This window comes from Lepeophtheirus salmonis, chromosome 1, assembly GCF_016086655.4.
Source record: "Lepeophtheirus salmonis chromosome 1, UVic_Lsal_1.4, whole genome shotgun sequence".
In the NCBI taxonomy this organism is placed as follows: domain Eukaryota; kingdom Metazoa; phylum Arthropoda; class Copepoda; order Siphonostomatoida; family Caligidae; genus Lepeophtheirus; species Lepeophtheirus salmonis.
Window position 1 is genome coordinate 23,425,776 of NC_052131.2, and position 24,492 is coordinate 23,450,267.

Consider the following 24,492-nt stretch of genomic DNA (forward strand, 5'->3'; position numbering starts at 1 on the left):
ATTATGTTGTCATTCTCTCCAACTATTATACTAATTTCTTTTTAATCGTAAAAATATATGTTCACAAGTTAATAATAAATAACACTATCCAACTTAATCACACTTTTTTTATGCACAAGAACAGCATATGCTCAACTTAGTAAAGTTTGATACTTTAATTCCAAATATGGTCTTATTTTTGTCTCATAGCCTCCTGACCTTCAGAAAAAGGTCATATATTGTTTGTTATTTTCGGCTATTTTTCAGGTTCAAAGCTGTTTTAAGGGCCAGTGTTGAAGTTAGGGATAAATTATATAAATATATTTTTAAACCGGATGCTAAAAATTATAAAACCATTTTTAAAATTTCTGCATCATATTTTGAACTCGATTTATATTTGTTTAAAGTCGAAAATAGATGAAAAAGAAAAAAATATATAATACAATTTGTTGTAACATTAAGCATCGTGTCTCAAACTTTATAAATAAATTATTTCAAGCTTTATGGACATAAGAGGACTCGTTGCATACCCGTAGTGAGTATGGGATTCCAAAAAATGGACATTCAAGGGAGTCCTCGAAGCAAATCATTTTTCTTTTTATCTCTCTTTGTGTCTATCTCTTTTTTCTTCTCTGCCTTTCTTTCTATCTCTTCTAGCAGGGCATACGAATAATTATAGACTTTTTATATGAGATTAATTAAAAAATGAGTTGTTTCCTTTAAATATTGTCGTTGCCTTATCTTAAATTAACAACAATATAGAAAGTTTTTGGAGAAACACTTTTTTTTAAAGTAAAGTTCAGACTTTCAACTATCAAATGCAATAATTTTAAGCTTTTTGAATCTATTCCTCTTGAAGCTATGAGCCTCTGAACAAAAATCCCCTATTTTCCACTTTAAACGAAGATATTTAACATTCAGCTTTAAAATATTTTAAAATAACTTATCCTTATATTCAACACCGAGGGCTTAAAACAGCTTTGAACCTTAAAAATAGCCAAAAATAACAATAATGTATGCCTTTTTTTAAGGTCACGAGGCTATGAGAGAAAATAAGGCATATTTGGAATTAGGAGATCAAATTCTATTAAATAAAGCATATACTGTTTATGTACCATTTTTCCTATTGGACAGTGTAATTTGAGTATAAATCATGAACGTTCAGAAAAGCAGGAAGGGACACATTGACAGTTGAAAAAATCATACTTAGAAATTATTGATGTTTTTTTTATAAGATTGTAAATTGAATCTTCATTGACCTTCTTAACTAGTGATGGGACAATTAATCAAAATCGGAAAATAGGGTGTTTTTCCTGGAATCGGGATGGGCATCAGAAAATAATAATTAGTTTGCAATTCCGAATCTATTTATTAATTGTATTTAAATATTTATTACAATACTAAGATATGAAAAAAAATAGACCTCCCAAAAATTAAGGAATTTTTGCTCTTTTCTAGAAAATTTCATATTTGGATTTTTATCCAATTTTTTTTATTTTTGTTAACCCATTTAGATTTTGAATATTTTTCTGCAAAAAATATGATATTTTGTGAATAGCTGTGAATTTTTGAAATTTTTTGAAAACATCTATGGATTTTCGAATTTTTTTAATAATAATTTTTTGAGAAAAGCAATATGTTTTTAAAATTATTTTTAAAACAAATTTAATTTTGTATGTATAGTTGGTGATTTTTGAAAAAAAATTAAATATACATTCGTATATTGAATTTTTTTTTTCAAAAATTAAATATTTGGAATTTTTTGAATTGTTTTACAAAAAAATTCCAAAATCCAAGCCCCCCCTAGAAAACAATCCTTTGGACACCCCTGATAGCAAAATTGTAATTTTTACTAATATTTAAAATATTAAAGAATCAGCATTGGGATATTATTATTGTTTTTATTTGTCCTATCACTAATCTCAACCTTCCTCCTTACAAAAAAACAACAACAGGTGTGTGACTAAAAACGGCCGGGGGCGTACAGTGAAATAGTTGTAAAGGTTTGGAATCCAATTTCGTGTTTTTAATTTTTTTAAATAACTGTTTCTCTAAAATAGGTCAATGAAAACTTATTTTATAAGGAACAAAAAAATCACTAGATATAAAAATACCAAAGTTCAAGGTATGGACAATAAGGGATGCCACCTTTATGATATGATTTTCAAAACTGTGTAAAAATAAACTTTTACTGTTTACTTTCGTAAACAATCAAAAATTTAAAAAAAAATCAATTATAAAGCTTGTTTGATCGATTTTTTTTAAAGGAGTTATGTTGACGCAAATTATATGAAATAATGTGATTGTTCAGGAAGTTGTATTATTTTACTGCAAGACAATGTCAATTTTGTAAACAAACTAAAATATGTAAACAACGCTTATCCTTCATTGCTTTATCTAATTAATCATTAATATTTTGGCTTTTTTATATAATATTCAAAAAGTTATGTCAATAAAAATACTTAATTATATTAACTATGTAAATTGATATAACTTTAAATAGACGTTTTCTTTTGAATAGGGTTCTCCAAAAATTAAAATTTACATAGTGTGCCCCTCTTATTGAAATCTTTGCCCATCCCAGTTTTTGGGCAATATGTTTTTCTTAAATAAAAAATAAGTATGTTTCAAGATAATGTCCTAAATTATATATAAACAAATAAATAAAAACTCATAATAAACGTAATTGATTCGCTACATATGTTTCTATGGAATTAATGTTGTCTAAAACCGAGTGATTGAGACCTTGTTTACATGGTACAACCCAACATATTTTTCCGCTTTGGAATAGTACTAGGCAAGTGATTTGTTTCAAAGGAAGCGATATTTTAAGACAAAGAATGAAAAAATATGTCAACGCCGTTAACTCATTGTCTTATGGATATTGTACTTATCTTATCAAAGCCAAGTCATAAAAACAACCTCATAAACAAAAAATGTCTGAAGATGTTAGATTTATAAACAATATATACATCGATAGAATTCAATTATTGATCACAGTTGTCTTAATAATATGAGTTACTTATTTATTTGATAAGATTCTCCATATATACAACAACATTCTTGAATGGCAACAATGAAGCCAATTTATTCATTGCGTTGACACGAATTTTTTGAGTCTACATATAAGATAATCATTATGGTGTTAAGAATATTCTTATGTGGAAACTGGATAGAGCCTAAGTGTAGTATTCTTGGGGTCTTTATTTATTCAGTCCAGTTTTAGGACTAGTCTTTAAGACTGTCGGTCCTTGGGACATTTAGCACTAGAACTGATTAAACAGAGAATAAATAAAATTAAGTGGCGCCATCAAGGATTGAATATATAAGCTTTTAGAACTGATATGACAGGACAGAGACAACACTACAGAAGTGATACATTTAGGAGTTTTTGACATCACTAAGCATTATCCCGTAAGCATTGAAGTTTTTGTCCGTTACCAATTTCTTTACTGCTCTTGGCCTTAATGGTTAATTCTTAAAAATTTGATAAGGTGGAACACGAAAGAGCTCCATGCAGATAGCTATCTGTGAACAAGTCTCGTCCATAGTTGAAGAATCGTACCAAATATGACAAAAAAACAAAATGTCGAAACACACTTGTCAACTTGAAGAGATTTCCTTGACTACGTGAAATATTGTTTCCCTGGCAGATGTTTTTTATTACATCACAGATAACATCATTTTTTTCGTCACGTATACAATTTTCCCTTTCCTTTTCCCGGATTCATCTTGTTAATTCAATTGACGGCGTAATCATAGAGTTTGCGTAATTAAGTACAAAGCAATATTCATGACACTAACAATACTCTTAATGGACAAAAAATGTAGCTAATTTTTTTTTTGGAAATATATTGATCACAAGCTCTTCGCATTGTCACCTTGTCACTTAGATTTCAAATAAATTGACAATCTACCAACTTATTGTCTGTATTTTTCCATTCTATTTTAAAAGAAAAGGGTGGAGAGATATTTACATTGTATAATGATGAGGAATATCATGATGAGCTTTTTTATCCTCTCGCAATCTCGACTGATAAAAAGGGAAAGGAAACATTTAAAAAAACAAAAACATATGGAAGCTAGACTTCTCTATTTTTCCTTTTGCCAACTGTTAATTATTATTAAGATGTTAATTATCCCATAGTTCTAATTATCACTGATTAATAGTTAAGGACACAAATACTTAAAAAATATTCTTGCTGCATGTAAATCAATGTATATTTTTTAAGGATATAATAGATATGCTATCTTTATGTACACCTCTTGGTAGTTGTAGGTAGTGCTTTATCCCTTCTTATTTATTTCGTCCAGCCGAGCCTTAGTACAAATCCTATTGGTCCTCGGGACTGTCAATACTAGAACTGAATAGAAAGAAAAAATCAAGTTGAGGGAGGTGATCAATAACCGAAATTTATTAGTTTTACGATTAATATGCAGAGTTTAACTGGCCGGGACTGCAGTTTTCAGTTCAAAATAAGGATTGACATAGCACTAGCAAAAAATCCGTGTTGGTACATTTAAAAATAAGCGACTGTTAATCAAAAGCTTAGAATGTAGTCACTTATGCATTTTTTACAAAAAAAAACAATACATTTTAACTATGTTGATATTTTAGTTGAGGGGTATGGTGGCCACTAATCCCCTTATAGTTGGGATACTGTCTATATTAAAGATTATTATGAACAAATTCGACAAAAATTATTCATAATATCCTCATTATCTAATTGAAACAAACATACTAATTGGCCTTAATTAATGAGCATTAATGATGCTCATTTGTGAGAAGGAACAATGCACCTTTGTAGATAAATACTTACATTTTGTGTGTCACAAATTCCTGCATATTTTTTTAAGGGGAAAAAGGCATCGTTCCTTTGATAAAAGGCATACACACATAATTATTCGGGAGCATATTTCCCGCTCTTTTTTCTTTTTCTTTGTTAAGCGCACGCAAAAACTACATAGTAGAAGTTGTTGTTTTTATGATAATAAATAAATAGTAGTAGCAATAGTAAAAGCAGTCAAGACTCATCAGTAAGCAAAAAGCAACCGTCGTCACTCATATAGTAGAACTCTGGAGTACCTTTTTAAAAAGTCTCTCTGTGTATTATTATAAATTGTGATTTGACTCTACTTACATATATTTGGTATTTCAAGTGTTATTGAGAAAAGGATAGATAGGAAGATGATTAAGAGTCTCTATTTCAGTGAGTTCCACGCCTTTTCGAATACATAAGCGCTTTCAGGAAAAGGATAAGAAGCAAAAATAACTGTACTTTAAAGGTAAGATATAAAAAGCTATTAATTAAAAAGCCTAAGAGTTTTTTTTTGTAATATTTTGGTGCTCAAAAATATGACCAAAGAATTACAAATAGGGATAATTATAATTTTGATAAAAGGTCGAAGTTTGCTCCAGGGCCTAAAAAAATTTCAGGAAATTTTTCGTATTCACGAAATTAAAATTTAGAAAAAAATCAAGACATAGAATGTTTTCATTAATGTCTGGGGATTTCTCACTTCCCCGGAAACTGTGTTAATACAAGATCCCGGAAAACATTTTTATAAATTTTGGGATCATAGGAAACAACGACCTCCCATTAGTATATAGTAAATATTGTGATAATTAAAGGTGTTTTTTTTTTTTTTTTAAAAGTTTTTTTTATAAATTTAAAGAAGAAATAACACATTTCAAACTAGTCCTAACCATATATTCGTACTTTTCATTTCCCTTTGAAATATTAAAATTATTTATTCATCGTGAATGGATCCCTTTATTGTTTCGATCCTAGTATCTCATTCCCAAGGAAGGAGTAAAATCTACTCCCTTATGGGGTCCGGTAGTTTTTATTTCGGATGAATTCTCCTCCAGTCGCCCTCGTGAAATTTGGCATCCAAATTCGAACATCTCTTGATCTAGATGATCAAATTAAAAGTATATTCCTTCAATTGTCCTGATCTTCCTTTTATAAACACGACGGCATAAAATGGGCATTGAAATCAAGGAAAAAATATTATTTTAACTATAGGGTGGACAAAGTATATCCGGAATAACTTTAACGGCTAATTATGAGACAGGTATAGATTACATGATAAAAAATTTAATACTTCCGGTAAGCTAAATGTGCTAGTTATCGAATTTAATAACAAGGTTTTTTGACTATCTTGTCATTCAAGCTTGGAAAAAGTATGGAGAACTTCTATCATCAAAGCTCACCGCGCTGGACACTCTGCTCAGGAGATAATTTCCTTCATCAAATATCCAAAATCAACAGTTTATGACGTGATTAAGGCTTTTGATGAGGAAGGAAAGACTGAGAGAGCAGCTCATTCAACAAGATCTGACAAAATCTGGACTAAAAGGGTAATAGAGTACTTGAAACTATCAATTGACACTCATCTAGACACGCCAATTGCTAAGCTGGCCAAGGCCCGTAACATGAGCAAAATGACTATAAAAAATGTCATCACGATTGACTTGGGTTACTTACCAAGGTTCACAGCCTCAATGCATATGCTAACAATGCAGAATCAGGCAGAAGTATCAGCAAAGTTAAAATTTTTATTACCCAAATGAAGTGCAAAGGTTGTTACGTGCATTTTTTTTCGGACGATAAAATCTTCTGCATTAACGCCAACAATTACCATAGAAACGATAGATGGATCTATTTGGACCCTGATGAGGTCCAACCATTCATAGAAACAAAGAATACGGCTTCAGTATGGTCCTGGCGGTCACCAGCACGGAAGGATAAGTTATGCCCCCCACAGTTCTTCCAAAAGGGCCAAAAGGTGACCAATGAGGTATACAGGGACGTTCCCAAGGATGTGGTTATCCAGTGAATAAATGAGGTAACTGATGGGAAGCCATATACATTCTAGCAAGATTCAGCTCCTGTTCATACAGTCAAGTTTGTCTAAGAGGTTTTTTTTTTTGCCAGATTTTTGGCTTCTATTCTACTGGCCTGCCAACAGCACAGACCTCAATCAATGTGGTTTTTACGTATGGGAAGGGGTGGACAGGATCGCCTACAACAATAATAATGCCTCAATTGTTGCCTTGAAGGCTTCCATCGTCAATACAATGAAGGACCTAAACCTACAAAAGATAGCAAGGGCCCTGCAAAAGGTATCAAGGGCATGCAAGGCATTCAAGTGCCGTGTAGAAATGGTGATTAAGAACGAAGGCTTACATTATAAATAATCATTTTACATTTAATGTGGTTTTTAAATAAACATAAAATAATTTTTCTAGCTCATATAAAAGTATCATAATTACCCGTTCAAGTTATTTTGGATTTACCATGTCCACCCTGTATTTGCAAGTATACCCCGTAAAAATTTGGGCTCACTACAAAATGGAACAAAAATCCTTAGATATAATTTTTTTTTTTTAAATAGAACTGTTTTTAAATTAAAAATATTGAATATTTTTTTATAATATAAACTATGATATTTAATATTTAGTTCAGAACAATATACAAAATCAATAAAACCACTTTTATATAAGTTTGAAAACCTTTAAAACAATTCCAAAACTACTATTAATTTGGGAATTGTTTTATGGGTAAAAAAGGACTCTGAACGCTAATAATCCCGAGTTACTATAATCCCAAATATTTCAAATGACTGAGAGAAAAACTTAAATCAGTTTTTGGATTCTGCACTCATACATAAATTCGATTATTGTCTTCAATTCCTTTGTACAAATCCCCATCTAAATGTTCCATTGTGTTATTATTTTGAATTTTTTGGGTTTTTTCATAATTCTTATTTGCTTCTTTCATGCGTTAAACGTACAGTATATACAAATATTTATGACGTAAAGGAATAAAAAAGAAAAAAGAAACGTATGAGATTGTTTTGTAGTCAAGTTCCATCACAAAAAATATTTAGGTACTTTGTTGGAGAGCATTTATTATCGATTATTTATTGATAAAAGAAGCTTAAATTATAAGGTAATTAAATACAGGATTTTGGGATCCTTGGATAGGGGGAAACAAATTCACAAACGTCACGTATACTATGTGTGCGAGCAAAATTGCCGTTTACCGTAGAAGCCTTGAAAAACATATAATTTGTGAAAAATAGATCTAATAACTTTAATACTTTATTAAATTTATTAATCAAACTATTAACTTTATTTTTTATTCAAAATGTGATCCTCCAGCATCAAGCATAATTCTACACAAGGTCTGAATGCAAATGTAGACATTGACAACATAGTATTCTGTTATCTTGGTCTACTCCGTATACATTGCAGCTTAGATGTGGCCCACATTCCTCTAGGAATTAGTAAAAACCTTCCCCTCCACAATGCTCCATATTCATTTTTCCAATGGTGAACAATCTGGTGCGGATGGAAGACATATGGGTGCTGGCCAAGAATCCTAGAGATTCTCAGGTAGCCACTGTTAGAATTCTTTGCTTATGTAGCTAGGAGTACCATCCTGTTGCCATCGGAGATCTCAGCATAATTTGTATCAATCCAGGACTTCAATCCTCTTTTTGCTCATTTGGAAAGGGGCAAATACTCTATTCTTGCGTGAAATTACAATAAAAGTTTTTTGTATAAACATCTGGATTCTCAAATTACTATACTTTTTGGAGCGTAACAGTTTGGCTCGTGCGCACTGTACTTCATAAGCCCCATACACAATTGGGTTTATATAGTTGACATACATATGCTATGTGCAAGCGGCGATTTTTTTACATGTAACGATTTGTACTAATCATAAAGCCTTTTTTAATTACCAACAACTCCGAATTGATGCAATTCATTCATCTTGATATTTGATGATTTTACTATGCAATAAGATATTTAGAAGTCATGGAACAATGGACCCTGTTATTAAATAATGTGCCACAAATGCTTATCACTTAGTAACTCATATTTGAAAAGTTATAAATGTAATCATTATTATAATATTGTTGATCCCCACAAGGAATTTTTATTGATCAGAAAATTAAAAATATATCATAAAAATTCTTACAACTACAGTTACAGAACACATAAATAATACAGACATCAAAACCTTAACTTGATAAATGTAGTGAAAGGGAGGTGAAAATCATTTGGAATAGTATTGGAATCAAAGCTTCTTTATTTCTACTACCAGACAGCAACTGACTAAAGATCTGAGTAGGGTTCATACTCAACAACGGATTTAAGAAATTCAATACTCCAGGTGACAAAGGTTTCAGTCACTACAGGAGGGGGACTCTCATTCTATAAATTCCTTTTCTTTTTTTTTTTTTTTTTTTGGCTGCAACTTGTAAAATTTCCTTAACCACTGGGACGTTGCTAGCTTTCATCATTAAAAAAATTATCAACACCGTTAAGTAATTACTAATATAAATAGGGTTATTTTATTTCAATATACTAGCAGAGGGAGCCCATATTACAGAGATGAATAAGGGCGAATAGAACCAAAGAATGAAGGTAGAAGAAAGGAGACAGAGAGAGGAATGTAGAAAGAGACAGAGGTAGAAGAGACAGAGAATAGGAGAGCGATATAGAAATAGAAAAGGAAAAGAAGGTTTTATTTATTTCGGTCAAAAACAGGCTTTTAATGGCATAGAAGACCAAAAATATCATAGGAGCATGGTTATTTTATACGTTTACTTGCTAAATTTGAAACTAATCTGTTCGACTATTTTGGATTCCGTATGTGAAAACATACCTTCAAATAAATATAAGATATTATAAAAATCTAAGAGGGGCTCAGCCCCCCCCCTCTAAAAAAAGGGGCTAACAACACCACTGCTAATACATGATGTAGCTTGTAACAAATGACAATACGAACACAGCATATATATGGACATTCGACGGAAAATTTACATTATTTTTTTCATCCAATTTTAATAAAATCTGTTATGTCAAATAATTTATTATTGTAAAATAAAAAATGAAATTGAAGATATACAACTCAATCCTGTTCTGAGCCCATTTTCATGATTATTATGATCAAAAGTTGACTAAAAGACCATTGCGTTTTGGATTGTAGTTCGTAAATCACTCATCTGATGGATGCATTCATACATATTTTGTTCCTTTTTGAAGTATGCAACAAAATATTAAAAAAAAATTGTGAAAGGGTCTTAAATTACAATATTTGCTTAATTTTATACGCATAACAAATAAAAAAACCAATGAAGTTGAAATTTTGTAATGCAATTTTAAATACATAATTTGTGTACAAGTTACGATGTCTGTACAAGATTCAACTTGTCTAAGCCATTATACAAATTTCAACCAAAAAATGAGGGATTAACAGTGGATGAGAAAAGGATAATAAAATAGTTGATTTTTTTCTGTTCATTATTTAATAGGTCTTGAGGGTGTTAACATCTCCCTCTAAAATAAGAACTATCATTTATCTTTGGGTGAAATCTATTTAAAAATGCATAATAAAAAATATATGAAGTGAAATATAATAACAATATTTTCCTTCCACAAAAGCTATTTAAAATGGAGAAGATTCTCCTCTTTATAGAAGTAATTAATTCAGTTTTTACCCCCCTCAATTATATAATAGGCAATTGATATAAAAAGGGTCTTAATTTAGTAATACCATATATCATGCTCCCTCCTTCTCCTCAAATTCTTACATAATCCCATTCCTGCCAATAAATTATCGGTGGAATTAACTAATACGAAAACAAAACCCTTTTTTTCCTCCTAAATGATAATTGTAATTTCTCTGTTGCGTGTTGAAAAACACTTCATTACCTAATCATAAATTATTCTAACAATACATCCGAAAATCGGAAATAATCTTATCCGTAAATATAAAAGATATCATGGCTATTTCCCAGATAATAATTAAATTAGAAAGAGTTAGTGGATTTGAAAAATAGATCCTTAACTATGATTTGAGTATTGGAATAATATGTAACAATTGTATACTATAATTTTTTTAAATTGATTAATTATTAACTAAATGTTCAAATGTCGTTTCCTCTTTTGCTATTTGGATTTATTGATAGTTGATCCTATTTTTTCAATGAAAAATGATACATATATTTAAAATTTAAAAAACTTGAGTTTGTTGACTGTAACTAGACATTTTTGGGAGGAGGGGGCTACTTAAGCCCCAAAAAGTATATGAAGCCCCCAACAAAAAATTTATCATATATATATATATGTTCTGTACAAGTTGCGGTTTAGTACAAGTTGTAACTTGAATAAGCAAATTGTACAAGTAGCAACCAAAGAATGCGATGAATAATTTTAAATGAAGGACTTACAGTACTTGGGATGAGGAGTAATGCAAAGATGGAAGATTCCATGGATGATCGACATATTAATGGTGTCATTTTTAACTATTATTAAAATATAAGAATTCCGTGGTGCATTATACAGTTCAAATGACCACAGTTATATTACTCATACATCAATTAAAACCAAGTAATTTTAATGTATCAAAATAAATTAGGGTATCAATTAATAATTAGAATAAACATTGTTGTAATTGAATAATGTGTTTTAAGACGAACAAATTGCAACATGTACAGTTTAATTGTAAAAGTTGTCACTTGTACCTAACAACTTGTACATTATGGTTATTTATTGCTCTGTGGTAGAATTCTAACTAATATTCTAAAAATCAAACTTTAAAAAAAACAATCAAATTATTAATTACAATAAATATTTGCTGATAGGGTAGTAATTAGCTGGTGAAAATGACTATATAATTAATAATTGCAAAGTCCAGTCCCCTTGTTAACACAAAAGTTTCAATATTATTCTTTGAAGCTACAAAAAGAACAAGCCCTTTAGCGTATTTTTCCCCCCATTCGTCAACTCTTTTAGGTTGATGGATACAAAATAATAAAGGATAGAGATGACATGAAGCGAAATATTATTGAGCTTTCCGCAGTCCTTGTAAGGCCTAACCATCAGAGGACTGGATAAATTAAGTACAATCCAAGACGTAGAAATCTTTAGAACGATTTACGATAAAATTCATAATGAAAATGAGCTCAGAACTTATTAAATATGACTTATTTACATATATAGTAATAATACAATTAACAAGTTTCTCACAAAAAAAAATCATTAAAAACTTTATTTTGTGAAAATTTAAACATCCTTATATATTTTTGGTTTAAATAAAATAATTCTTAGGTACTGAAAATCCCTTGTTATGGATCGATTAAGGACAAGAAAAGTAGGATAATTGGACCCAAAAAGCATCTGGTCCTTGCAAATGTACGTGTGTAATAGTTTATTTATTGTCCATACATTGTAAATATGAATCTATAATGATGTTAATACTTGTTTTTTTTTATGTTTTTTTTGTATTCATGCTAGGGTATGAGGTATATTTATAAAGAAACATATGTTTATGATAGATGGTAAAGGCTGAATAAGTCCTTTTGTTTGTCAGTTCTATCATTACATCCAAATATACAGCAATAACTCCCCTTTCCCTTATTTAAACAGAAACGTGGGCTTTTATTGTTATAAAATTTTGCTATTTATGCCTCCAACATGACCTAATTTAACAAGGATGACGTCATGCGAGAACCAGCCATTGATTTGCAAACAAAAAACAGATAGCCAATAATTGGGAGTCTATCTATTAGATGGGGACTGCAAACATTTTTAACCCTCCGCTTGTAAATTTCCCTTTTCATCAAAAAAAACAACTCCATCCATATAATTTATATCGCAATAGTGCTATACTATAATGCAGATTATTGAGGAAATAAATCGAAAATTATTATTCAAATAATTTATTCAATACTTACTTAAAAATTTAACCATGAAAAATATGGTTGTATGGTGTATAGAGGACTTTACAGATCATTTGGGAATTTTATTTCTGCAAATTTTAATATTTTTAGCATAGTCATTTATTAATCAATCGAATGAAAATATGTGAAGTATCCAGAACTATTCTCAAAAAATTAATTTTTTTCAGTAAATAATTCAAAAATCCACAACCACTCACAAAAAATTAATTTGTCTAAAAAGATTTCAAAAATTCTAACCTTATCAGGAAAAAATTAAATTTTTAGTAAAAAAATTTCAAAAATATCTAGCTGATCTCAAAAAATTAATGATGATGAATGTTTAAATTCTTAAGTACAATTCAAAAGAATAATGAAAATAATTTGTTATTAGAAATTAACAATAATACAATCAAAGAATACAAATGTAATCCGGAGTCAAATCTTGCTTTTGTGTTTATAAGCCTCATATTAATATTTATGCTTTCGATTCAAAAGTAATAATAATATCAAAGCTTGGAAAATAATTATCCGTCCTGCAGGATAAACTTTTTACTTGTTGGAGGGGCATTTGAAAAGTCTGAGAGATGACACTGCTGGTGCATATTTAGGTTATGTTTGGTTAGTAGTATCTCTTTGAAGAACACACACCAAATTTCAGGCTGATTGGTCATTTTCTTTCTGTTTGGCTTTCGTTAGAATCGAGGAAGTGGAGTGATTTTCAAAAATAGACAACAAATTTTTTTTGTGTTGATTAAACATTACTTTATGAAGGGCAAATCGTCTTAGGAGACTAAAAAGAAGCATGATAAACATTATACTTGCGATTAGAGCAGTTTATAAGTGGTTTCAAAATTTATAGACACAAGTGACCCTGAACTTTCTTGACGCTCTGTTGAGGTTACTACTCCAGAAACAATAGATAAAACCCTTGATGTGGTGATGTATGACAGAAGAGTGAAGGTGTGTGGGATTGTTGGGGCTGTGGGCATCTCCAGTTGAACCCTATTTCCTTTAATTTGCGACACAATTGTTGAGGTGTGATGGAAAATGGCTTTATTGTGGTGCAATCTTGTGCGTTTTTCTTTCAGCTCGATTGTTCAAACGATCCAATAACGATGAATAATATGTACCTGTAATATGTTTACCCTTTGTATAGTGAAGTCGTAACAATTGATTCGTTATATTGGTGTTTCCCTGTATCATTTATATTCATTTTTTTTGTATGTCTCCTCTGAATATTGTTGCCGTTTTTTTCTTATTATGTACACGAGCGAGTTGAGTTCCTGTATATATATATATATATTACTAGTCGTTGTATTTCTTTGAAGGTGGCGTGTGGTCGTCTTTAATGAAATTAGAATTACAGTCCACTAATTAATTTGTTTTGTGAATTAGGCCCGTCCTTCCTCTAAAAGGAAAGAAAACCCTCAGGAGAGGTTTTATTCCCCTTTTTCGGATAGTCGATAATGATTATATCTAGCTAATCTAAAAGACAATTGCTATAATCTTTCCGACCGATTCCTCGATTCAAACGAATACCAAAAAGAAAGAAATAGAACAATCTGGCAAAAAGTTGGTGTGTGTTCTTCCAAAATATGCTACTAACTAAACATATCGTCGATATGCGCCAGTATTGCTATCTCTCTGACATGGTACTGAATTTTTTAGCGACCCTCGTATATAGGATTTGCACAAAAGGTGTATATGTAAAATTGCAAATTGAAATTTATACAAACTGATTCTTTACCAAAATGGGTTAGCTTATTATTTCTTGTCTAAATGCAAAAATAGTTTCTCTTTTTTAAGACTCTTTTGTTACATGATTTGATCAAATAGCTCTTCTGACCTCAAGTTATCTTTCACGGTCATGTATGAAATATTCTATCAAAAGAAAAATGTACTTAAAAATGCACCTTTTTTAGACCTATCTTGTCAGAAAATTATCTCCGCGCACACTAGTTTTTTTTCTAAAGTTACAGATTATCGTCTCCCTCTATCCCTCAATTTTCTTTCAATTTACGTTATGTGTGTTGTACACAAATAAAAACATCGCCTATGTAGAAGGATGATGTATCATAGGCTAGGACATACATCCACTGTTCAAATACTAACGCCAATATGTCCAGCCAGTATGTAAAATAAAAGAAACCGAAAATACAATTGGTAATCCAGACTATTTGAAGAATGTTTGGGAGGAGAATAGCTTAGATGTCTTGACATTTTATCAAATCAGCTGCAAGCAGCCGTTAGAGCTGGAATTGAACACAAATCCACACCGTATCTAGTAACAAAGAAAATAACAAGGAATTACTATAATGTTGATCACTAGAACCACAGAAACTTTTACCTATAGCTTATAAGAAAATCCACATTGCTACTCTCAAGCAAACATTAGTTATTACTTAATATTTAAATGTTATATCTTCAAGATTACAGCTTTAGAAATTATAAAACCTGTTCAGATTGCCAACTACAAAAAAGCCACTCCCGCTTTCTATGACATATTTATACAACTCTGAACCTAAGTATTTACAAGATTGGAAACCCGGATGTACAAATAAACAGGTTTTTGATCTGAAAAGGTATTTAGAAAAGGTTGTTGCTCGTCAAGGCCAAAGAAGAAGGACCTAACTTTGTGATTTGCATCCGGCGGTAAAAGTATATCATGACATTGAAAGGGTTAAAAAAATGACAAGATATTGTTTTATTTATATGACGACGTTATATACATCTATAAAAATATATATTTCCAAATTCGGCCTCATTAGTTTAAAAAAAAATGTAAATACTTAAAAGTGTGCCTGTCTTAATAAGAATGGCATCATATGGGGAAAAACAAATGTGTTAAAGTATACATATAAATCATATTAGAACTAATATGTAATTTTGATAAAATATTTCAGATCCATTTTTCTGAAGGGATTTTTTGTTTGATTGCTCACAGGTGTATAATTTTGTCTTTTTTTTTTTTTTTTTTTTTTTTGAGGGCATATAATGTTTAATTAAAGACATAGGAGATGTGAAAGTATCCTTCATAAATAAAAAATGAAGGACGCATTGTTACTAAAAATTTATTCAGGATCAAACACTTTTGTTACTTTGTTACATACATTAATTGCTTTAAAGAAAAATATTAGTGGAATAACTATACAGAAAAAACATATGGAAAAGCTATTTTTGTACTTAACTATGTATAGATAGGTTATAATCATTTGCCGCAATGCAATTATTTTATTTAGTCGTATGTATTTTTTAACAAATTTTACAACTAAAAAAAGGGAATGATAAATCATTATGAAAAAACGTAAGCCCATGTGTTTGGTCTGAAAATCCTAAACCTGCCTTAAACCGTGATATTTTTTTTCGACCAGATAATTTTAAATCGGACACATATACAAATTAGGTCTCAATCAGTCACATATAGTCCAATTTTATAGATGAGTTTTGGATGCGGTACACATGACGTATATGTGTATATCCTAATGGTTAAAACCGGTACATTGGCATTATATGAAACCATTTGTTTGCAACACGTATAACGAGTAAGGATAATTGAGTCAAGTATAGCGTGCAACATTTGTGCATTTGTTCATGGCAGATAAAGGCGATCCCAAAAATTTGCAGATAAACAAATAATGCCTCATAAATTGTTGTTGGCAAAAAAGATTTTTTTTTTAATTCAGTCTAAATAAACGAAATTATTTGAACTGAGGAAGATCATAAAGGGAAATAGATTTTGGCAAAAATACGCAGGATACGTTGCTTTTAATATCAAAATACCAAGAGTATATGGGACTTTGCCTCTGACTTAGTGAGGTTTATACCCTCTGAAACTTTTATCATTTTCTTAATATTTGTGTCCATTCTTTCAATATTTTTGTTAATTCTTTTCATTTTTATTTTACTTTCCGTATTGTTAAATGAACACTTTATTCCTTTATGGAATTTTTTTACATTGAGACTTAAAAAAAATAATAATAAAGGATGAATTGGTCTATTCCTGGAGGTCTTATTTTAAACTAAAATGTTTATTTATATCCTTATAATGCAATTCCTCTAGGTATTTTATTTAATTATTAATTGTATTAAAATGAAATAGTGAATAAAAAAAAGACCACAAAAAAAATAATCTAAAACCCGTTTGAAGATCAACTGGATATGGTTTGACAGAGGGAATATTTTCGGTACCTAATGAAGTATTTAAAGTAATAAAGACCTAGTTTTAATTATTGGTATAAAATGGCAGTTTCTTGGGAATGTTCAATCGCTGCTACACTGATTGCCATAGGTCCTAATCAACCACTAAACACGGAAGAAGAGCCAATCAACCAGTCAATAATTCACTTAATCCTTTTTACTACGTGGTCACAGCAAAAAAAAAAAAGTGGTTTCGGTAAGGGTTTGCGACAACTTTGATATTTACCAGCAAGTTGAAATATATCAGACCATGAATATTTTTTCTGCAAAGAAACAAACAAAATAAACTGTGGAATCTTTGTTCAATTTATTTTATTTTTGTGATATAGTGAGGCATCTAACATCTACAGTGTAGAGTATCATTATCGATAAGATCAGTAATAGTCTCAAAGCGTCACATTGGAGCATTGCTCTTACAAGGAGAGGAGAAAATGACTTTAAAGACGGAGGAGATTATAGCAAAACTCTCACGATAATTTATGCATGCAGATGAAAAGGGACTCACTCCTCTTCCCTTAGGTCTGAAAAAAAAACAATCGTTAAATATATGGACTATTCAACCCCATTACATTTCATATTCTTATAGTATGATGGGAACTTCTCCCCATCATACAATTACTCTTTCACGCCCTTTTAAATAACTGGAGAAAACTCAATTCTTTCATAATTTATTTTTTGTAATTTTAAAGAACTTTATAATTTTATGTATTTGACTGACTTTATAATAATAATAAAAAAAGAGGAAGATTATAAACATAAATGCACCAAAATAGTCGGTCATTTTTCCAATTAGTCGGTAATCTGCAAACACTATTTTTTATGTAATTTGTGGCTTAAGAATCAATTTTTTCCCGTGAAATAGCGCAAGTCAAGGATAAGACAACATTTGTAGTGGCATTCCCCTTTTCCAACAGCTAGAAATAACTAAGTGAGAGACTGTACAAGGCAAGGGAGTGCTGCTAATGATATTTTGTGATGTTATAAATATAATTCTCATTTACTGTGTTTGTTTTCAATACATTCAGCATTAAATGAAAAATTAATCAATAATCACCTGATGGGTTATTCCATCTCAAATTACCCAAAAAAAACCACATATAATTTGTAATCCAAACCTCTCTGATTTTGATGAAACTTAGCACAATTAAGACCTGTGGATAAAAACTAGCTTGTGTGAAATGTTATCCCATTTGGATCAACAGCTTACGAGATAGGATCTTTTGAAGCTTTGACTTTATCGACAAATTTGACCGGCGCTCCGGATTTTAAAATCCCATATCTCCGCAACCACTTAACCAATATCGATATATGAACTATCATTGAAAAGTTAATAAGCCCAGAAAACCAATTCTGGTATCATTTTTCGACTTGGAATATAAAAGGGGGTAAATACCTTGGAAACTATAATTAGACCTTATCTCCTCCCTTCCAAGACTCCTTTTAACGCTTTTGGCCCCCTGCAACCCTGATGCCAACCCCCTCGACTACACCTTTTGAGTGGAAGGTAGAGGGGAAAGCCTGCAGTGTCGGTCATCCAACACCGAAGCCCTCAAAGTTTCTGTCCACCAACACAAGGACGCCATGACAGAGGACTTTATCTATAGCGAGTGTCATGTATTCTTCTTTCGCCTGCTATAGGCAGCTACATAAATGGTTGAGGGAGCTCAGACATACATCGTTTTATAGTTTTTTATAGTTTTTTTTTTGGTTGAAATTCTATTATTAATCAATAAATTATATCCCGTTGAAATAGAAAATTCAAAGAGTTCAGATTTTAATGGACCACTTTTTAAAATAAAATATTAATTGGTGGAAACTATTATATATGTATATATATTTTTTTTATGATATTTGTTAAGTTCATATTAGCTATAACATCACAAGAATATAAATGTAAAATATATATTTTGTTGTTAGTTGTCTATGCTTTAATTCTTTTCCCATTATTAAAGTTCTGAACGTTAATTGGTTGAATTCAAATTCCCTGTAGATAAGCTTTGAACAATTCCCAGAAATTATTTAATAATAATTCCACTGATAGGAAGAATTGCTTAACTACTAACAACTGATTTTGGGTTATTTATCTAGTATCTTTTAAAGTGTTCATTTAATCTGTTCCTCAGTCGTACATCAATTTCAACCGGACATTAGCATTTCTTATTTTATATTTTGAGCAAAGGTTGTGAGATACAAATAAAGTAATGATGTGCAATCAATTTTCATCGGGACAACAAATTGGATAGGGGAAGGAATATAAATAAATTTTAAAGAACCAAATAAAATAATAAGCATAATAGGGGTGGAAACATTATGTTTTGGGAGTGTCTCTCTGCAAAGAGGAAATCTAGGGAGAGACAACCCCCCTATCCTTCAAGGCATGTCCCTAAAAATTGGTAGTATATCGGCTATTCTTGCACAAAAATGATCCAAAACATACCGCCACCCGGTCCCAAAAAGGGAGGAAACACACCACCGTCAGACCAGATACCTTCAAAGCCTACTCCCGACACCTCAACTTATATCCAGGAAGTTAGGGCTGCTTTCGAGTAACATCAATTCCCAAAACGATTTGAAACCCAAAAGAGGCTCAAATTTTGGGGGCTATTCGGGGAATAATTGTAAGTTGTGGCGGTGGGGTTCACATGGAGAATCCCTTTATTTTATAATCGACATTTAGACTTATCAATCTAAGTCTATTTGACGTTTTGTCTGTCGACATTTTGTCCACACGACATTTTGTCCACACACCGAATAACTAGGCAGTCTCTGGACCTCACTCCTATAACAAAATCTTTATAACTGGGCAAACTTACAAAATCGGCAAGCGTTCGATTACTGATTTCCACAAATGTATGTTCCTCCTTCATGTATAAACTATGTTAAAAATCTTTTTGTTGACGACGCTTTAAACTTACATTTTAAAGATTTATTCATTATTCATCCAGAAAATACGAATAAAGTTTAAGGGATGAAGAAGATATGTAGTAATTTTTAATTTTTAAAAACATTTTCTGGAAGACAGATCTTAGATGAAGTATGGTTGGAATTTAAATTTTTCATAAAAACTAAAGTTCGCACATTTTTTACAGGATGTAGATACTACTTCACTATGAATGTACCAAAAAGTTTACATCAATTCGTTCTTTAGTTCCAGAGATATGCCATTAGTATTTACAACCAGTTATAACATCAGCGAATGATGAAATATTCATATCTCCTATGGTCGTTTTGGTGTGGAATGACCATTTGGAAATTTTGTTGATTCTAAATGAAAGGAAGGAAATTATAATAAACCTTACTCCATGTTTAGCTCCAAAATTGAGAACACAAAAACTGGCGGTTACACTTAATAATTAAGTCTCCCCTCAAGAATGAAAGGATATTAATAAGAGCTTTAGAAAATAAAAAACACTGTTCAAGTTTCCAAAAAAAAAAAACTATTGAGCAAAAAAAATATTATTTTAGTATAATAAATTACAACACCTTACAAAAAATATTTTTGTGGTGGCTATACACCCAAAAATGTAGTGGTGTTAGGATTAGAAGGGAAATAATCTGAGGATAAGAGCTGTCTCAAAAGCTAAGACACTAAAGATGTAACAGGACAATAGAACATTATATTTATAGCACTAACATAAAGAGAAAACGATTTTTTTAATAATCAAAATTAGTAAGTTTTAGGTTTTTCATTTAAAAAAAATAGTGCTTCATAACATGTTTTTTTTTATCTTACTCCATAAACAGTTATGTCCTTCAATTGTCTATCTAGATTTTCTTACAAGAATAAATTTCGTTCTTTAGTCATTCATGCATTCAATCAATTCATCAATTTATTCAAGCCACGTTGTAAGAATAACTCTATTATTTTTCAAGTAGGAAAGTTTTTTTTCCTTTAATTGATTATGCTTTGTTTCCTTCATGTACAAAAGATTTTGTACTCATGTACTTATGATATATTTATCTATGTCTCTATAAAGACTGTTAGTAAAATAAATATCGAAGAAAAAAACAATATTGGTTGATTTATGCAAGAATTGTTGTGTTATTTTACATCCAATAAAAAACTGCAGAGAATTCAATAAAAAAGTACTCATGACATGCAAATAAGATAGAAAGAGGTTCCCTACTCGCCTTAAGGATACTTCAATAGGATATCCACGAAAACCCCAATTAAATATGACAAGCCTGCTACATACACTTTAAGACGGAGATATATTTTCATTTATTAAAACCACATATATTATAACGATCTTTTATAAACATAAAGCAATACCTTAAAATAGTCTATAAAATAATAGCATTAGTTTTAAAAAACGTCATTAATATAGCTAGTATCATCCAGAGCATTCATACACAGTAAAATGTATATTTTATTTATCCCAGTTTTCAATATTTTCCTCCTTTTACTCTCTAGGGCACACACTCTGCCCATAAATGAATAGGAGTGTGAATGGTATCTTTGCACAGTCTGCATGATGCATTTTCTACCCTTTCCATGTTCTTTAGATGATCCCTGTAATGAAGGCAATTATAATTCTTATATATGATTTCTGTTTTAAAAAAGTGTCCACTCCAAACTAGTGCCCTAAAAAAAAGAATTTTACATGGGGACACGTTGTGTCTTTTATCCATTCTAGTTTCCAAGTCTTCCGTCCTCAAGAATGTTTACCCCATTCTTGGCAAGAACATCTGCATATTCATTACCTGTGCAATCCCAATGACCATATTACCAAGTTATTGTCGACTTCCTATTCAATAGCTGTATTTCTTCTATCAGCCTTACTTGTTGATCCTTGAAAAAGCCTTCATTTTCTCCTATCAAAGTAATGGCTTCCAATTGATGGAGAGGATTTAAAATAGCCCAAAGGTTCTGCTTGCAAAACAGGTTTGTGTCATTTTGAATTACCACAGCCCACCAAGTATCTTTATATGTAATGCTCTTAACCATATTCAACTCTGTCATCGATTTTTGAACTATCTGTTTAAAAGTTGAAATTTTTTGAAGTAATCATCCATCCTTGCTTTTCTATTTAAAGTGAAATATTATGTTCGCTTTCTTTTCAGTAATCTATATTGGTGTTCCAAGGAAGTGTAAGATTGATTTCAACTCTTTTCGCATTATCCAAGCCCCTCCTTTGGATTTGTTTGTCCTAATTTCTACTTCAATTCTACTACGGGTTGACGTTTCTCGTCGTTCTATGCTTAAAGGTACGTGTTCCACATTGAGAAAGATTTCCTTAACTATAGCTGGTGTAGATCTCATCACACCACAAAAAGAAAGCATAGTAACCTGTTTATTATTCTCAACCTCTCAAGATAAAAAAACTCTTTATGCCTTCTTTATAATGAAAACAACGTAAATTCAAGCTCGCAATGATATGATTGTACCTTTTTCTTGTACAACTAGATTCTGCAATATGCAAACCTTAAAAATGTATGATTTAATTCACTCTCGAAATGGCAATGTGATATATGTAATAAAAAAAAATGATATTTCCCTCGTAGGGTATAGTAGAACCAGCTAATGTTGGACTTCAAGTTACAGATATTAAATGTATTTCATAAAGAAAATTCACTGAATCGAAATTATTATACACTAAGTAGGGAATATATCTAATTCAGGACTTTCATAAGCTATTTTTTTATGCTAATATCCGTATTAAGTGTTAACAACTAAATGGGCTTCTATTTAATTGATCCACAAATGATTATTAATCTATGTTGTCAAATTATAAAAAAAAAAATTCTGTTAAACAATCAACGTTTATATCACTAAATAAACGTTTTCACTGACGTCACTGATTGTTTTATAAGTCAAAAGATAGGTCATGCAGAAGTAGCTAACAAAATTATCCAACAAAATGAACCAATTTCCAAAAGAATTTGTTGGAAACTTCAATTTTAACCCTCCATTACCTCCCTTCAAGAAATAACACGAGTAATTTCCGACACTTTGTAGTTGTTACATAAACATGGGCTGAAAAGTACGGGGTTTAAAAAAGAAAACACAGAAATGTTTTTGTTCAAAAATTGTTTTTTTTTTATTATTATGAATAATATTTTGTATCTATTTTTTAACTCTTTTCAAGCCATTGCTTAGCTTGAACAGTTATTTTTTCCTATCAAGAAGCAGTGAAATATTTTTTAAATTATTCCAATACATAATAAAATTCATTAAATAACCGAAGGCGGGTTATCACATCCATTGTGCATGTACACGTCTAAGTATATATTTATATATGAACGAATATGTTACGAGAATTATGTGCAAAATCGGGCATTTTGCATAATACCCATTAGAGCCGGTCATGTGCAAAAATCCCTATAAAATCTATAAAATTTCTAATAATGTGGTCATTTTATGTTAATTTACATTGTTAGGTAAAATGGGCAATTGGATTGTTAAACAATTTATTTGCAGTAATTTCATCATTATGGATCTGATTATGATATAATTTCATTACCAGCAATTTGATAATTGAGTGCATTTTCATTGAAATCTATATTGTAGATAAGAAATTGTCATGAGAGACCTCATTTCATTTTGCAAAATTTACCTCAGCCAATAGGTTGTGCAGGTAGACAGGTGGCCTCCAAAGAAGATCAAAACCATCACCGCCGCTATCTTGAGTATGAAGGACCCCTTTTAATATACTATAATATATCACAACCCACGGGTTATGTAAGGGAACCGCTTGTCCACAAGAGTGATCAAAAACCTATTGCCTCTGCTATCTTGAGTATCAAGAACACCTTTTAATTATCCATTATATACTCCGACCTATGGGTTGTACAAGTGAACCAATTGGATCAAAACCCATCCCTGCCACTTTTTTGAGCATTCAGACCCGTTCTAATATCCTATAATAAACATCACGCACAGGCTGTGCAAATGAAATGCATGATCAAAAGGTGGGTCATTAACAACCGCTTCCAATTTTCTGATCATCAAATACCTCTACTAATATCCTATAATATAAGTAAAGCCTGGTCATGGATTTGTACTAAGACTGTACTGGACTCGGCCGAATAAATAAAAACTGTACAACACTACTTACAGTAGATTACAAGTATATTATACTTTACTAATACCACGCTGAAGTAAAAGGAGGAAAATAAATAAATTATTTTTAAGAGCAGGAGTTTTTATCGTTGTAAAAGTATCTAATATGACGGACTGACTTTCATAAAACTTAACTTGTATGAATACAATCTTTCAGGGGGAAGAGTAGCCAAATCTACGGCTGAAACAAAACATCCAGTAAATAATTTTCTTCAGAGCATAACTATTGCATAACGTCATTCAATTTAGCTTTCAAAAATTGAAAATAGTACTGATCAATGAAGGACAAAGCATGCAATCAAAAAGGACATGTGAGTTTTTATTTTAAGCACTTATGGGTTTGGTACCATCTTTATGACAAGAGTAGATAGCTTTCATTTTAAATATTTGTTAAAAGTGTTTTCCAAAAAGTATATAAATCAAACCAAAAAAAAAGGATATTTTTAGTAAAATAAGTAGCATTTTGTAGTTCTTCTTCTAACTGTTAAATATTTTACAAAAATACGAACGAT

The 24,492-nt window shown here is 30.8% G+C and overlaps 1 protein-coding gene across 2 annotated transcripts in view; it reads left to right on the plus strand.

Moving 5' to 3' along the window:
* Nucleotides 1-4,983: 4,983 nt before the first annotated feature.
* The window catches only part of LOC121123751 (calcitonin gene-related peptide type 1 receptor), a 115,902-nt gene continuing 96,393 nt past the window's right edge, over nucleotides 4,984-24,492 (plus strand). For both annotated transcript variants that reach the window (XM_040718886.2, XM_040718893.2), the window contains exon 1: nucleotides 4,984-5,265. The gene's annotated coding sequence lies outside the window, so the exon portion shown is untranslated. The remainder of the gene's footprint in view (nucleotides 5,266-24,492) is intronic.